Consider the following 16,073-nt stretch of genomic DNA (forward strand, 5'->3'; position numbering starts at 1 on the left):
TCACTGTCGAACTGGAAGAGCAGCATCCAGCAGAAGATCTCTACGAGCATCGTCGCCTGATTAACCAAAAGAGGGCATTCAGGCGCCAGCGCCTCGCTAACAACCTACAGGAACAGCAGGGCGACAACTATGACTACTCCAACTGCAACCTCCGCAGCGTGATCAATGTTGGGCGCAATATCATCATCTCAAGGAGAAAGGAACGCAAGGAAGTCGAGGCTTACAACTCTTCTTCCAGCTACCACATCCCACCAAAGGCTTCCGCATCTTTCAAGAAGCACAAGACGGCAACCATCGGTACCCATCCTCAGGGTAAACCGTGCACCCCGCACCAACGAGAATCGTCTCAAAACGGAAACAGGATCAAAAAAGTACTGCTACGCAAGTGCTTCATCCACCTAAAGAGCTTTCACACGATCTTTCAGTGTGACTCACTCCGCAAGGCCCTTGGGGCACCACTCCTGAAGGAGACCCTGCCACAAATCTAGTCGACCTCTGCATCGACTAGTTTTATCTTCGAATAGAGTTTTGTTCAGCCTTGTAAACCATCGCTCACGTCTAACGGGCAAGGGCTAGGTCTTAAGAGTCAGAGTCTGTCACTTTACAATTATTGTAATTTCGACAAATCCAAATAAAAGTGGATTTCCTCCATAAATCGACTACTTGGCTTCCGCTCATTTGACCAAAAATCCATCTCGAAAGTCATGCTCAGCATCGGAGCAACTATCGAGTAGTTTTCATGGTTTACACTTGACTACTTGAGTACCCTTCTGACATTTATGTCTTGGGCAACCCGACGGGGTTCGTACCTAACAGTTCTATCTTAAGGATTACTCCAGTCCTTGGTTAAAAGGACACCTTACTCGCCTCGCTCGAGTAAGTTTTGGATATCTTTCTGACATTTACGTCTTGGGCAACCCGACGGGGTTCGTACCTAATAGTTCTGTCTTAAGGATTACTCAGTCCTTGGTTAAAAGGACACCTTACTCGCCTCGCTCGAGTAAGTTTTGGATATCTTTCTGACATTTACATCTTGGGTAACCCGACGGGGTTCGTACCTAACAGTTCTATCTTAAGGATTACTCCAGTCCTTGGTTAAATGGACACCTTACTCGCCTCGCTCGAGTAAGTTTTGGATATCTTTCTGACATTTACGTCTTGGGCAACCCGACGGGGTTCGTACCTAACAGTTCTGTCTTAAGGATTACTCCAGTCCTTGGTTAAAAGGACACCCTACTCGCCGGCTCGAGTAGGTTTTGGATACTCCTTCGGCATTTTTTGTCTTGGGCAACCCGACGGGGTTCATACCTAACAGACTTGCCCTAAGAGTTACTCCAATCCTCAGGGAGGACACCTTACTCGCCCTACTCGATTAAGTTTGGGATATCTCTAGAATATTCACATCTTGGTTAACTCGATGGAGTTCAACCCTAACAGTCCTATTCTAGAAATCAACCCAGTCCATAGGACATACTACTCGATATAATCGAGAAGTTTGGGACATTTTTGCAACAATTGTACGCTACCAGGGTGACCAAGCAAGATCTATCCTAACTGGTCAACTACGAAAATCCCTCAAGGAGTACAGACAAGTTTTTGATACTCTAAAATAGGTTGACACAAGTTTTCCGCTTGCTCAGTCTACTATGGGAATCTTTGTTATAGAATCTTTTTGTCTCGAGTACTTGACGGGTACTACTCGCTTGCTTGAGAAACAAAAAGAACTCCTATTTTCCCTTAGCATTCTGAGTAGTTGTCGAGAGCTTTCTTGTCCTCCTATCTATCAAGGAACATCTTAAAGATCCTAAAGTACTCGATAAGAGTTCTCCCCCTGATTGGACAACAAAGTCCATATTAGCTTTGCGCTAACTAAGAATTTCCTTCAAAAAGAAAACCTGCTTTGAGCTAAGGCTCTTTATAGTGCTTTTCCCACTTGGTTAATCCTGTGGGATTCAATCCTAACCGATCAGCACCACGATTTTGATCCAGAACCACGCAAACTCGATCCTATTCGAGAATACTTTGTCCTCCAAGGCTTCTACGGGTACAATTCAAGGTACCTACTATCACAACTGAGTGGGCATGATACTGCCTACACTCAGGAACCTCGAGTGTAACTACTCGACACATCAAAGGATTCCTCAATCCTAGCACAAAATACATACTTGATATTATACAAATATTCAACATTTGTTCCAAAGTACTTCTGGCCCTTACGCCAACTCAATTACAACAAAAAGTTCAAGGAGACTCAGCCTTGTTCAAGGACTCTACAATTTGATCGGCCACCCTGGAAGTCTCCGCCAAATACTGACGGAATTGATCATCCATACAGTCAGCCTTGGCTCCCTTCCCAAGCGCTTCTAGCCGAGTGGTTGGCCAATAAGATTTCCCCAGCCCAAGTACGTGACCTACATACTGGCGGGTGATGGTGGAGACAAACCTCTCGAAGGCTCCGGGCACTTTACGAAGTCTCCCTGCCAGCGTGAGCTGTTCATCTCCGTCCCTTTCTAGGATTTGCATGGCCTCGGCTACCTCCAGGGCGGCATCCCTAACTTCTCTCAGCTCCACAAGTTCTTGGTGCATCGAGTCTCGTGACTCAGAGTCCTCCTTGATCTTCTTGAGCTTCTCTATCTCATCTGCGTTTCAGTACATAAGAATCTTTAGATCCAGTACCAAGCTTTCCTGAATCTTCAAAGATTCTGCACAAGCTGTGTACTCGATAGAAAGAAAATCTTATAAACACCAAGAAGACCTATTAGTCGAATGCATAGCACATGCTAAAGACTAACTTTTTTGGATTGGGAGAGCTTCTTAAGCTTCCCCTCGAGAGCTGCCATCTCAGACAAGAGTGTCTTAACCCTCTCTTTCAGGGCATTCAGCTATGTCTCAACTTGGGACTTGCCACCCTCCCATCCTAGTGCCTCCTGCAAAATAAAAAGATCAGTACACTACTCAATCTATGATAAAGTACTCGAATTGTTCAACTACTTACCTCCAGCAGCTTGACAGCAAGCTCCACCTTCTCACGCGGTAAGTCACTTCCCGATGTGACCTGGGAAGTACTCACCAGCACCTCAGATACAACCTTTTTGGGCACATCTTCATTTTTCCCTATATTATTCCCTGTATTTTGGGAATCTAGAGGAAAAAATACTACTTAATCATATAAAGAGAAATAAAGAGATATCCTTCCTATAAGGTGCTACAAGCTTACCTGCAGGGGTCTCCTCGAGCTGCTTATCACCACCACCACTGGGAAGCTTCCCGCTTTCTCCCTCTTTCGGAAGCCTATCGCTTCCGCCATCCTTTGGGACTTCCTCTTGCCGAAGCATGGAGAATCCCGAAGCATGGAGTCGACCATAGCTTCCGCATCATGTGCACTCATTTCAGGAGTGTTCGGAGGTTTCTCCAGTGCCGATTTGGAGGCTGAGCTGTCCTCAGCCTCCATGTTCCCCTCCAGGATTGTGTCACTGAAAACACAAGAGTAGTTATAAACTACTCGATATACAGACAAATCCTACAATTATAAGTTCTGAGGAACTTACGTAGGAGCTCTTTTCAGAGCAAGATCCTTTATGCCAAATTTACGGGCAGGCTTCGTAACTATAGCCCGTTTCCCCGCATCAATGACTTTATTTACATCAGAACTACTCGCTGAAAGAGTAGCCCCGGTCCAACTTGACGGGTCCACTATGGTGGAAGGGACAGTCTGCCCCACCATAGCATCATCCCCAGATGCTGATATCTGTGGCATTTTAGCCACCAGACTTGAGAAAGAAAAACACAAGTCAGCAAATCAAAGACAGAAGTACTCGATTGTCAAACAACTAACTACTTACCAATCGCTAGTAGTTTGGGAGGAGCTGCGACACTTCCTCACTACAGATCGAGTACCCCTGGATTGCCCAGTTTGGGTATTAGTGCTTGGAGTAGGGCTGAGTTCCCTATCACTCCTCTCCCCAGCTTCCTCCTCATCTACATAATCAAAATTATACATAAGTATTGTTTGTATGAAACTTCATATGAACATATTTATACTTGATTAACAGATCGAGAAATTTGGAAGAATAAAAGGATGAATAAATGCCTGGTAGTGAAGGACTACTCTTAAAACACTCCACGTCCTCCTACAAAAAGCAAATCCTATCAGATTTCTACTATGGTAAAGTACTCGACTACTACGTATCGACTAATCTTATCAAGTACCTGCTTCGAAGGACTCGCAACGGAAAATGTATCAGGAACAACCGGGATTTTCTTTACATCCCTCAGTAGTCGTTGTACTCGATTAAATACTACATCATCTGAGATCTCTTCCTGCGAGTATCTTGACGAATCAGCTGTTCCTTGATACTGGAATCCAAGCGATTCCCGAGCCTGTAAGGGCTGAATCCTCCGCTTCATCCAGTCAAATACGACTGCTTCTGCCGTCAACATATTTTGCCTCAGAACGGTAATTCGCTCGAGAAGCTCGGGGATCTGGCTCTCGTCGACTGGCTTTTTGTTCCACTCAGGCCATTGAATCGGAAGGTCTGGAGCAATTGGTGGGAAGTTTCCTAACTGGTTCTCGATATAGAACCACTTGGGTTTCCACTCGATTACTTTACTACTAAGTTTATAAGAAATGTACTCTCTATCTTTTCTTTGCCTAAGCTGAAGACCCGCACCTCCTACTACATCTAAAACAAAGAAGTCGGGCTGCGGCTTCAAATGGAAAAGAAAGTGGAAGAGTTCGAAATAGGGCTCGATGCCCAGAAAAGCTTCGCACAGATGAACGAAGATAGAAATATGAACAAAGGAATTGGGGGTTAGATGATGCAGCTGGATCCTGTAATAGCGCAGGAGCCCAGAAAAAAAAGAAGAGCAAGGAAACCCCAATCCTTGTTCCAAGAAAGAGGTGAAAGCAACGATTTCCCGCGTATTTTCATACGGATGATCTCTCCCCAAGGCAGGACGCCATTGGATAATAGATCTGGGAGCCAAAAGGCCCTGCTTCAGTAAAGATTCCAAGTCAGATTGGGAACACTTACTTGTGTTCCAGCCTTCATCACGGGCTGGGTCCGCAGCCGCACCCTTCCCCTTGGTCGCCTTCTTGGGTGCCATTCGAAAATCTATGGATCGTTTCATGCGCATAAACTGGTGGAAACCCTAGGGCGACAGTGGGGAGCAAGAACTTTAGATCTGGAGGTTTGAAGACAGATCTAAAGCAGTAAAAGCAAATGGCGGCTGGTGGGGTAAAACCTAAGTTACCGTTTCATTTTATAATAACGGTGGCAGCATGGTAAAAACACCCAACAGGCCAACAGTCCATTGCAAATCATGGAAAAAATAGGATTTTAAAGAGACATTCCTTTTTCTAAGATTACATTCTGGAAAAAGAAAAACACTCATATCCCTAGTCAACTACTCGACTTTCCTTTCCTTAACTGGGATTACATTCCAGAACAAGAAAAAGTACTCGACACAGTACAACTACTCGATATTACAACTCGAGTATTTTTTTCTTACATAACTTTACAAACAACTAGGGTCTGCACGCACACTTCTTGGCTTTCTGGGAAGCCTGCTGCAGCTAGATCGGCCCGAGGCCGTGACAAAGTACAAATTTGTTATTCCCATCAAGGGAATAATGATACTTGTACTCTGGGAGAAAAGTTTCAAGAGTATGGAGGCAGATTACAGTAATCACCTCGCAAGTCCTCTTGTAGCATCTTCTAGAGAAACTTCTCCCTCTCCTAGAATACGTTGTGACAAGATTAAGTCTCCTAACCAGAGATGTCAATTCTTGGGCACCCAGAAACAGGCAACCCCAAGTATGTGACACAACAAGACTCAACCCAGCGACCCCAAATCTGCCTCATTGGAAGGTGCAAGGACATGTTGTCCAAAATGGATCCGATGATAGCATTGGGGATGCAGGATGAGGTACCAGGGACTTCTCTTGTCACTCGCAAGTTCTCTTCTAGCATCTTTTGCTGGAAAGCACTACACAAACTTCAGGAGGGCGAGAGCAAGAACACCAAGGATAAGCCATGGTTGCTACACTTTGGTGCTTCTGGCAAAGGCCTCTCTCCCGCCTTTTATAGCTACAAGGGGGGCTTACTGAAGAGGAACCCGTGACTCAACAGTGCACGTTTCACGGACGCATTCATGGCAGTGTTCATGGTGGCAGTTGCAGATGCAGTCAAAGACGCAATAATGCAGATTCTCCAAACAGCAACATCCCACGTGAACACTGAATAAAGAGCCGTACATCCCGGGTTTTATTACTGAAGTTATTTCGGGTGCAATCAGTGTGGCGGATCCAATTGTATCATTTTTCTGGGATTTTACCTGAAAAAGAGGTCTTTTCAGATTCCGGATCTGATGAATCCTACAAATAATTCGAAGGATAAAATATGATGCCACGTCTTAAATCCTTAATTCCAAATCTACGCTCGGGGGCTACTCGCAGCAAGAGGGATTTTGATTTAAGGCTCGGGGGTTGCGGGATATAGGCATCAGAGATTTACTTTTTAAATTTTTTGGAAAATAAAGAAGCAAAAAGACTGAAGTGACCTTCAGCCTGATTCTGCGATTCAACCTAAGGCTCGGGGGCTACTCCATATGGAATGCGAGTACTTCACGCACCATGAGAACTACTCGACGTATCTGAAGAAAGGCCCAGAAGCAACAAGAAGGATGATCTGACTACTCGAAGACGCCCAACCAAGTACTCGACGCCTGCAGGACTCGGCTAAGAAGAGCTCGGGGGCTTGTCAGACCCGGGGCAGCGGGACTGCTTATAGGAATAGAATGTTCTAGAGTAAGGGGTAGATCATGGATGTCCCTTACCTCTTTTGTAACTACTCTTAATTAGCGTAGAACTAGCTGCAGTACAAAGGAAACTACCCGATTGTATTGTAGTAGGACTCCAACTGTACTCAGCTAGGACTTTCCATGTAACCCTGTCCCTCCGGATATATAAGGACGGGCAGGGACCCCCTCCAAACAATCATCAACACCTAAGGCAATACAAACCACACAGGAAGTAGGGTATTACGCAAACTCGCGGCCCGAGCCTGTCTAAATCTTTGTGTTCCTTGTACCATCGAGTACCAGAGCAGTCGATCCCTACCTACAAACCCTACTGCTAAGGGTATCCCTGAGCAGGCTTGGCGGTAAACACCGACAAAGGACCTTTAGTACAGGTTGATATTATTAGTTTATTACTAGAGAATTTTACAATGATTGAAAAATCATCCATCTGATAGAATCGTACGGTGGTCAAAGTAGAAAGTATCTGGACTAAAATACTTGGTAGTAAAAAAATATGGGACCAAGTATCAAAAAAAATATGACAAATACTAATTTAATTTAATTTTCCATAGATCAACGGCCAGAAAAATTTCAAGAGAAAAGTACTAGAAAGTACACCTCAGGTAGTTTATAATCATTGTAACAGAGCTCTTATTACTAACCAGTACCAAAGGCTTTCCGAGGCCTTCATCCACCTTAAAAATACATAATTGAGTTGGACCTGGTAGCTATAACCAGGTGTCGGGGTCCAACTCAATCCAGTATTTTTAGGGTGGTCTTTGTTCTTTTTCCTAGCAATTATTTGTTGACAGCCAAAATTGGCATCAACCGGTCTGACCGGTCTGACCAAGCGGTCTGACCGATCTGGTGCTATAGCCTGCCCGGCAGGGACCGACCGGTCTGACTAGTAGGTCCGACCGGTCTAATAGGTGTCCGAGTCAATTAAGGTTTTTTTATAGATCCAGATCTGTAATAGAGATTTTTTGCGGGATAAGTCCACCCCACCCTATAAATATAAAGGGTCACGGCCGATTGAGGATATCCAATCAATCAAAATACAAAATAATTACTACTTTTTATCCACTTTAACTTTTCTCTAAACCCTAACTTTTCCAACCCTCATATGTTGTTCTTCCTTCGTCTCCATGACGTTTGAAGGCGTTCTAGGTGGCCTGCCGACCCTAGAACAACCCTATGTGTGCCTGCCCTGACAGGGTCCCTCCCGGGCTACCGTTCGTCGGCCATCGCCGATTTCACCTGGGTGACCGGTCTGACCGCTCCACACAGGAGGAGCTGCATCGAGCTCTTCCTCATGTCACACAATCTAGAGCATTCATGTGTTGACTCGTAAAAGGCGTCAACATACTTTTTGGCGACTTCGCTGGGAAAGAAAGATCTTGGTTAGCAAAACCGATCTAATCTAGCCCAAAGAAGATGGACTCTACCACTGAGATCGACAAAGAAAACATCATCCCTACATACGAGCATCTTCCTGAGGACGTCCTCCTGGTGCTGGAGAAGCGCAAGAAGAAGCGTGATGAAGAAGATCTACTAGCGGTGCTTGCAAGCATCAAGGTCGATCGACACGACAAAGTCACCAAGATCAAGGAGATCGACTTCGCTTCTACCTCCACGGATGCATCTACTGAGGTAACACCTGCTACAAGTGCTCCATCTTCTGGTGTTACTATAGAACAAATTTAGAAATTGCTAGCTGAGCATGGTGTTTATTGGGTTAATTGGCTTAGCTCTAAGAAAAGATAATCGGCTGGTAAGAAACTAGAGACAGACGATGAACCTCTATCTGTTTCTACTTCTGAATTTTATGTTCCTTAACCATCGACAACATCTCCTATGAGTCAACCGCAATATGGGATGCCGATGAATTATTTCAGTGGTCAAACTGTTACACCCACGTACGCTGATCCCATTATGAGTATTCCTGGTTTGGCCAACATTAGCCAAACAAACAAGATTGTTTCATACATACCACCAGAACTCCCCAGGAACTCAGTGCCACACATCGGTCCTATCTCTGACGAGATGTTCGACTGATACGTGCACCGTTGGCAAAACCGGTAGAGACTGATTAGACCGGCATACTAGTCCGGTCAGACCGGTTCCCCCCCCCACCCCACCGGTCCGACCGGTCGGTCCATCCGGTCAGTTTGTTTTAAACCAGCGTGAAATATCTACATCCACGCATCCAAATTCTTCGAGTAATTTTGATAAAGCGCTTGCTGATTATAAGAATGGTTTGGCTAATCTGCTTAGAGAAAGTTTTGGAGTGGATGTTAGAAGCAAAACTCGCACATACCAAAAGCCGTATCCTACTTCATTTCATTCGGTTACATATCATGCTGGTTTTAAGTTGCCTGAATTTGTTAAATTCAGTGGGGAAGATATTAGGAGTACTTTTGAGCATATTAGTCAGTATCTTGCCCAATTAGGAGAAGCTGGTTCAATAAACGAGTTGAAAGTGCGCTTGTTTTCATTGTCTTTAACTGGAACCGTTTTCACTTGGTTTTCTTCTTTGGCACCTAATTCCATTGGCTCATGGGAATAATTAGAGCAAAAGTTCCATGCGCACATTTTTTGGGGACATGATGAGCTTAAATTGTCTCACTTGACATCGGTTAGACAATTGCGTGATGAATCTGTCAAAGATTACATAAGACGATTCCATGATACAAAAAACCGATGCTTTAGTGTAAATATTGCAAAAAAAAAGATTTAGCTGATTTGGCTTTTAATGGCTTACACTCTCATATTAAAGAAAGATTAGAGGGCTATGATTTCTTTACTGTTACTCAGTTGCATCAAAGAGCTTTGGCTATAGAAAGCCGAAGCAAGGAGTCTCAAGAATCTCATAGGCATCATCGTTCTAGTGTACATGCTTTAGATTGTACTTCAGATCGTTTGAACGATGAGTCTAAGGATGTATATGCTGCTGAGTTTGATTGGCCATCTCAAGCCAAACCGTTTACTTGTTCTGCTCTTAAGCCGATTCACAAAAATCGGCAAGACGAAAAATTTTCTTTTGATGTATCCAAGTGCGAAAGAATATTTGATGAGTTATATAGGCTTGGATATATCAAGATGTTACATATTGTACCGCCGCTTCTAGAGTTGAAGCAGCGAGCGTATTGCAAATTTCACAATACCTTTTCACATGCTACTAGTGATTGCAATGTGTTGCGTAGGCAAATTCAATCAGCCATTAATGAAGGACGATTGGTTATTCCTAATATGCAGATTGATCAGAATCCTTTCACGGTGCATATGTCGGAATTGAATAATTCCAAAGTGCTAATTCGGCCGAGCCAAGCCGAATCAACCAAGAGGAAGAATGTAGTCATTGTTGATGAAAGACCTGAAAATAAGTCGATATTGAAGATCCCTCAAGGCGCAAAAACACTCGGGGGACAAGACAAGAAGAAGAAGAAGAAGGCCGACAGCAAGTCGACCAGTCTGACCGGCCACAACGGCGGTCTGATCAGTTCGACCGGTCTGACCGGTCATAGGACCGGTGCAGCTAGTAAATCTGGGAACTCCTCTATACGCAAGACAAGGCCGAGTTTTAAAGAATTCTTGGCCAAATATGAGAAAGAGGGGAGTACTCAGAGACAAAAGAGGTGACCAAGCGAAGCAAAGGATATGGGATCATCGTCAAAACATCAAGAGCAATCGAGTCAAGGTAATTATGCTTCATCTAGTGGACCGATTGCTCCATGGTTTTACTGATATCCTTACTTCTATGCACCTATGGATTATAGTAGGATGCATATGCAACTCCTATGTATCCAAATCATGCATTACCACGAAGACCGATTGTTTCTAGCAATAATCTGGTCCAGCAAGATGTTGATTGCAGCAAGGAGAAAGAGAAGAGCAAGGAACAAGACTCAAAATATTTGCAGCCAAGGTGGTGTTCCTTAGGCTTGTCTCATACTCAGAAGCGAAGGCTGCAACGTATGCGCAAGAGGGAGGCAATGGAGCAACAAGTGGAGGTCGTGCCAAAGACGTCAGCAACCACGAAGAAGGTGTGGCGGCCAAAACAAGTTGTTTCAACATCGACTTGATTAGAGCAAGACATGGCCTATAATTGTTTATCGCACTTAGCACAAAAAATGGCCAATGTAATGTTAATCATCGCCCTTAGATAATTTTGGCTCAAAAGAATGTTTTTTTGGCAAACAAGCTTTACCAAAAAATAGGGGAGCATATGTTGACAGCCAAAATTGACATCAACTGGTCTGACTGGTCTGATGCTGTAGCCTGCCCGGTAGGGGACCGACCGGTCTAATAGGAGTCCGAGTCAATTAAGATTTTTTATAGATCTAGATCTATAATAGGGATTTATTACGGGATATGTCCACACCACCCTATAAATATAAAAGGGTCACGGCCGATTGAGGATATCCAATCGATCAAAATACAAAACAATTACTACTTTTTATCCTCTTTAACTTTTCTCTAGAAACCCTAGATTTTCCAACCCTCATCTGCTGTTATTCCTTCGTCTCCGTGATGTTTGAAGGCGTTCTAGGTGGTCTGCCGACCCTAGAACAACCCTACGTGCGCCTGCCTTGACGGAGTCCCTTCCGGGCTAGTATTCGTCGGCCATCGCCGATTTCACCCCGGCGACCGGTCTGACCGCTCCACGCAGGAGGAGCTACATCGAGCTCTTCCTCGCGTCGCACAATCTAGTGCGTTCGTTTGTTGACCTGAAAAAGGCGTCAACATTATTATTACAAGTTTTCAATCAACCAACGCATACTGTGTGACTGATTAGTAGACAAGGTTTTCTGGTGCCTCATCGGGGAACCACCACTGGTCGTTTCTGGACGTTTTTTCAACGACGACGTACGACGTGTTTCTTGTATGTTTCATGGAAATTATTTCCTTCCCTTCTACTCGTTCTAGATAGCTTAATAAGGCTTGGTTATATTGGATGCTTTTCAATCATGCCATAATTAACCGATTGTGACCTTGGCAGGCCAACTGGTGTATGAGTCCACTACCGTACCTTGCACTCCAAGGAAGATTAAGCACGGACGGCACGCGTAGCAACTCCAATCGTTTGGCAAAAGGACTTGGCATCCTAGAATTTTGCCAAAAACTCTAAAAAATAGTCTCCAATCGTTTGGCATCCCGGTTGGCAAATTTGGTAGAGTTGGCAAATTCTTCCCCCGCGAGCGTAAATTTGCGCGCGGTCTACCCCGGCGCATCCTCCCCCGCGGCACTTCTCCAGTGCATGCGGTTCTTTTTCCCCAAAAAAAATCAGGTGAAGTTAGGCCCACTTCTTTGGGTTTTGGCAAGTGAGATTTGCCAAACGATTGGAAATGGGTTTTAATTGTACTTGGCAAAAATATTGGAGAGTTGGCAAATCTCAACTTTTGCCAAGTGAGATTTGCCAAATGATTGGAGTTGCTCTCCTGAAGATAGTTGTGATTACTGACCAGAACCGTATGTCTTTTATTTGGATGAAAACCTGGGCCAACCATGCATATGTGATGTGTGCACAGACCATGGAGAGCATGCATGTGTAACCCGGTGGTCTATGAACAAGATAGAGATAGGTCAGCAAGATGGATGGGCAGATGGCGTAGGTCAGTGTACAGTCACGCTCGCATGCGCCGTGCCAATCGAGTTGTATGTCAGCGACCGTGCTGACCATGGATGGCTAATCGATGATGACCGGATCGACACGAACCGATCGATGTGTCTGATGTCCAACCTCTCCTGCTTCCCACAGCTAGAAAACTGAGCATTCATCGATGTCCGTTAGTACCGATCACATTTGAAACTGGTACAAAATAGCCTTGTGGTTTAGTACCAGTTCTAAATTTTGAAACTCTCTGAGTTTAGTACCGTGTCATATTAATTTTGGTACTAATTTTGGGATGGATGGAATCTATGGCTGAGCCTTTGGTACCGGGTGGTAACACCACCGGTACCTAATAAGACTATTCATAGGCACCGGTTGGTGTTACCACCCGGTACCAAAAGTTCATCCATAAGTTGTCCAAAAGGAAAATATCTCTTTTGCTATGACAAGTGATTTGTAGGTGAGATGGTAAGAAAGGCACACGTGAGGCAAGAGATACTGAGTTCGAATCCCGACCACCGCAGCACGTATTTCGCATGAAAGATCACGTGACTTGTGACGTGTGCGGGGCTCTTCCCAGGTTTAATATATTTTTTTGGCCAACGGCTTCGATAACGGGTGTAACCTTCACCCGATACTGAAGAGCTTTAGTTTCCAGTTGTTTTACCCAGTGACAAAGGGCGAGACTTTTAGTCTTGGTTTCGTAGTACCAGTTTCAAAAAGCGGTACCTAAGGCTCCTACCAACTTGTATTGATGGGCTTTTTTCTAGTAGTGCTAGCGGGTGTTGTTACCACGGGTACCAAATGATACTCCACGGGTTTCAAACGATAAGCATCGCCCATCTACTCATAAGTGATGTGTAGGTAGAGGAGGTCATGATGGGTTCGAAGCCCACACACTGCGCACGCGCATTTACGCGTGAGTTAGGTTGCGCATGTGCCGGCATTACCGGATTTTGGCGCTTTGCCGAGTGCCATAGACACCCGGCGAAGGCCTAAAAACACTCGGCAAAAGTGTTTGCCGAGAGTTGCACTCGGCAAACACCACACAGCAACCTTTTACTCGGCAAAGAGCTCTTTGCCGAGTGTTTTCTGTCGGACACTCGGTAAAGAAGTTGTCGTGTGTCTACCTCAGCACTCGGCAAAGAAATTTTTGAATAAATAAAAAAAATCTCCCGACGCGCCCCGCCGCTGCTCCCCCCCCCCCCACGCCGCCGGCCGCCAGATCTGAGGAGGGGGCCGCGTCGCCTGCCTTGCGCGCCGCCACCACTAGAGGAGGGCGCCGCTCACCACCGCCGCCGCCCGTCAGATCTGAGGAGGGGGCCGCGTTGCCTGCTTTGCACGCCGCCACCACTGGAGGAGGGCGCCGCGCCCCGCGCGCCGCCACCACCTGAGGGGGGGCGTGCTGCCGCCGCCGCAGGAGGGGGGCCCGGCCCCACGTGCTGCTGTCTGAGGAGGGGGCTAGGCCCCGCGCACCGCCGCCACTGGAGAAAGGGGTCGGGCCCCGCGCTACCACCACCAGAGGAGGGGGCCGGGCCCCGTGCGCCGCCGCCACCAGAGGGTCGCCGGTGCTGGAAAAGGGTGCACGCCGCTAAAGGGGTGGAGGAGAGCGGAGGCGAGCGGGAGGAGGGAGTCGATGGGTGGAAGTGAGGAGCCGATGGGTGGAGGGGAGCAGTACCAGGCCGCGTGTGTTCTGTGGATAAGGTCGACTGAGCGGGAGGGGGAGATGAAGAAAAAACAAAAACAAAAATGGTGTACGCGCGGTGCGGATTCATGGGCCCACATTGTTGGCTCTTTGCCGAGTGTCCGATAAAAAACACACGGCAAAGAGTCTAAGGGCATGTACAACGGTCTAGACAGCTGTTGTCTATTTGCTAAACATAGACAGCTTAAGAGACAGATTGTACAGTAGGTTGTCTATTTAGCTGTCTGCAAGATATTTAATGCATTCTTTGACACATAAATCATGGTGATCTAGTATATAATTTGATCTTTGTAGCCACTTTTGTACCATCACGAGAGAATGCACAATATAACCGTCAATCCACACACTAGTTAAGTTCACACCATCAATTCGCACCTGATTGCTGCCTCAGTTGTAAAAAAGAGCTGACTTTGAGCTTGCTGGTGCATGACATTGCAACAGAGAACAGAACCATGGTCTGACAGTACAAGATGGCAAACAAACACATGTATATATGTTATATGTAAGACAAAGATATTGATGAATGGTCATGAAGGACGGCACATTAAAATTTGAAACGGTGATGATCTAATAGAGATGATCTGTTCTTACATTGCTTCTTTCATACAGGCTAGCAAAAGTTAAAACTCTCAATTAAATAAGAAACAACTTCAGTTAGCCTCAACACCTTCAGTGAGCCTCAACACCTGCAGGCTGCATGACAAATGTATATGGACTCAGATCAGTCTTAGCAACCAAAGAACAACAAAAGGTAAACAAAAGTTCAGTAGATATTATTTTCAGCAAAACCACTACTAATGTCATTTCCTAGATTCAGATAAACAATTTGCAAGACTTGCAACTGCAGGAGCCTAAACAACTTGCCCACCTTCGTGCATCAACATGGAAGGCATGTTTACTGGAGGAGATCCTACATGTACGCAGATATACTCCAAGCTTGTTTATAGATACTACATGAACACCGATACTACATGTACACAGGCAAAATAGAGGAGATTTAGCTTGATTTCTATAGCGATTTCACGGCAAACTTGTGTAGAATAGAATCAACTCAAAGCGCAGAAGATACTTACCAAGTTGCAGGTATGTCTTCTAAATGTTAGCTTCAAAATTTCACAAAAGTACTCACGAATAGATTATCCGTTGTAGCTCAAAAAATAATCAAACCATCTCAAACAGCTTTCATTCCAGGACGGCACATCCTGGAGGGAGTGGTCATTCTACATGAAACAATTCATGAAATGCATAAGAAAAAAAAGGGGTTATCATAAAACTTGATTTTGAAAAAGCATATGACAAGGTGAAATGGCCGTTTCTTCAACAAGTGTTGCGAATGAAAGGCTTTTCAACGACATGGTGTGCTTGGATTAATCAAGTGATAACCAAAGGTTCGGTAGCCATAAACGTAACGATGATGTAGGGCACTACTTCCAAACGAAAAAAGGAGTTAGGCAAGGAGATCCTTTTTCTCCCATACTCTTTAATATTGTTGTTGACATGCTGGCAATATTAATTGAGAGAGCCAAAGAAAACCAGCAGTTCAAGGGAGTAGTCCCGCATTTAATTGATGATGGTCTTTCTATTTTGCAATATGCAGATGACACAATTCTCTTTATGGAACATTATCTTGAATAGTCAAAAAACCTCAAACTTTTACTATGTGCTTTTGAACAACTGTCTGGCCTCAAGATTAATTTTCATAAAAGTGAATTATTCTGCTTTGGGGAGGCCCAGGCTGTCCGAATGGAATAAGAACAAATCTTTGGCTGCAGCCAAGGTATGTTTCCGTTTCGATACCTAGGAATACCTATGCATTACAGAAGACTTCAAAATTCAGATTGGAAGGGTGAGGTTAAGCGGATGGAAAGGGAAGTTGCTTTCTGCTGGTGGAAAGCTAGTCCTTATTAACTCTGTGCTTAGCAGCTTACCATTGTTTATGTTTTCGTTCTTTGAAGT

General features: G+C 45.0%; 1 long non-coding RNA gene across 1 annotated transcript; it reads right to left on the minus strand.

The window, feature by feature from the left end:
* Positions 1-14,661: 14,661 nt before the first annotated feature.
* On the minus strand, positions 14,662-15,195 carry LOC120677538. The gene is made up of 2 exons (XR_005676355.1): positions 14,986-15,195; positions 14,662-14,810 (listed from the first exon to the last, which is right to left on the minus strand). It is a non-coding gene; the product is annotated as an uncharacterized LOC120677538 (long non-coding RNA).
* Positions 15,196-16,073: the final 878 nt, after the last annotated feature.

The sequence above is a fragment of the Panicum virgatum genome, chromosome 6N (genome assembly GCF_016808335.1).
Source record: "Panicum virgatum strain AP13 chromosome 6N, P.virgatum_v5, whole genome shotgun sequence".
NCBI lineage: Eukaryota > Viridiplantae > Streptophyta > Magnoliopsida > Poales > Poaceae > Panicum > Panicum virgatum.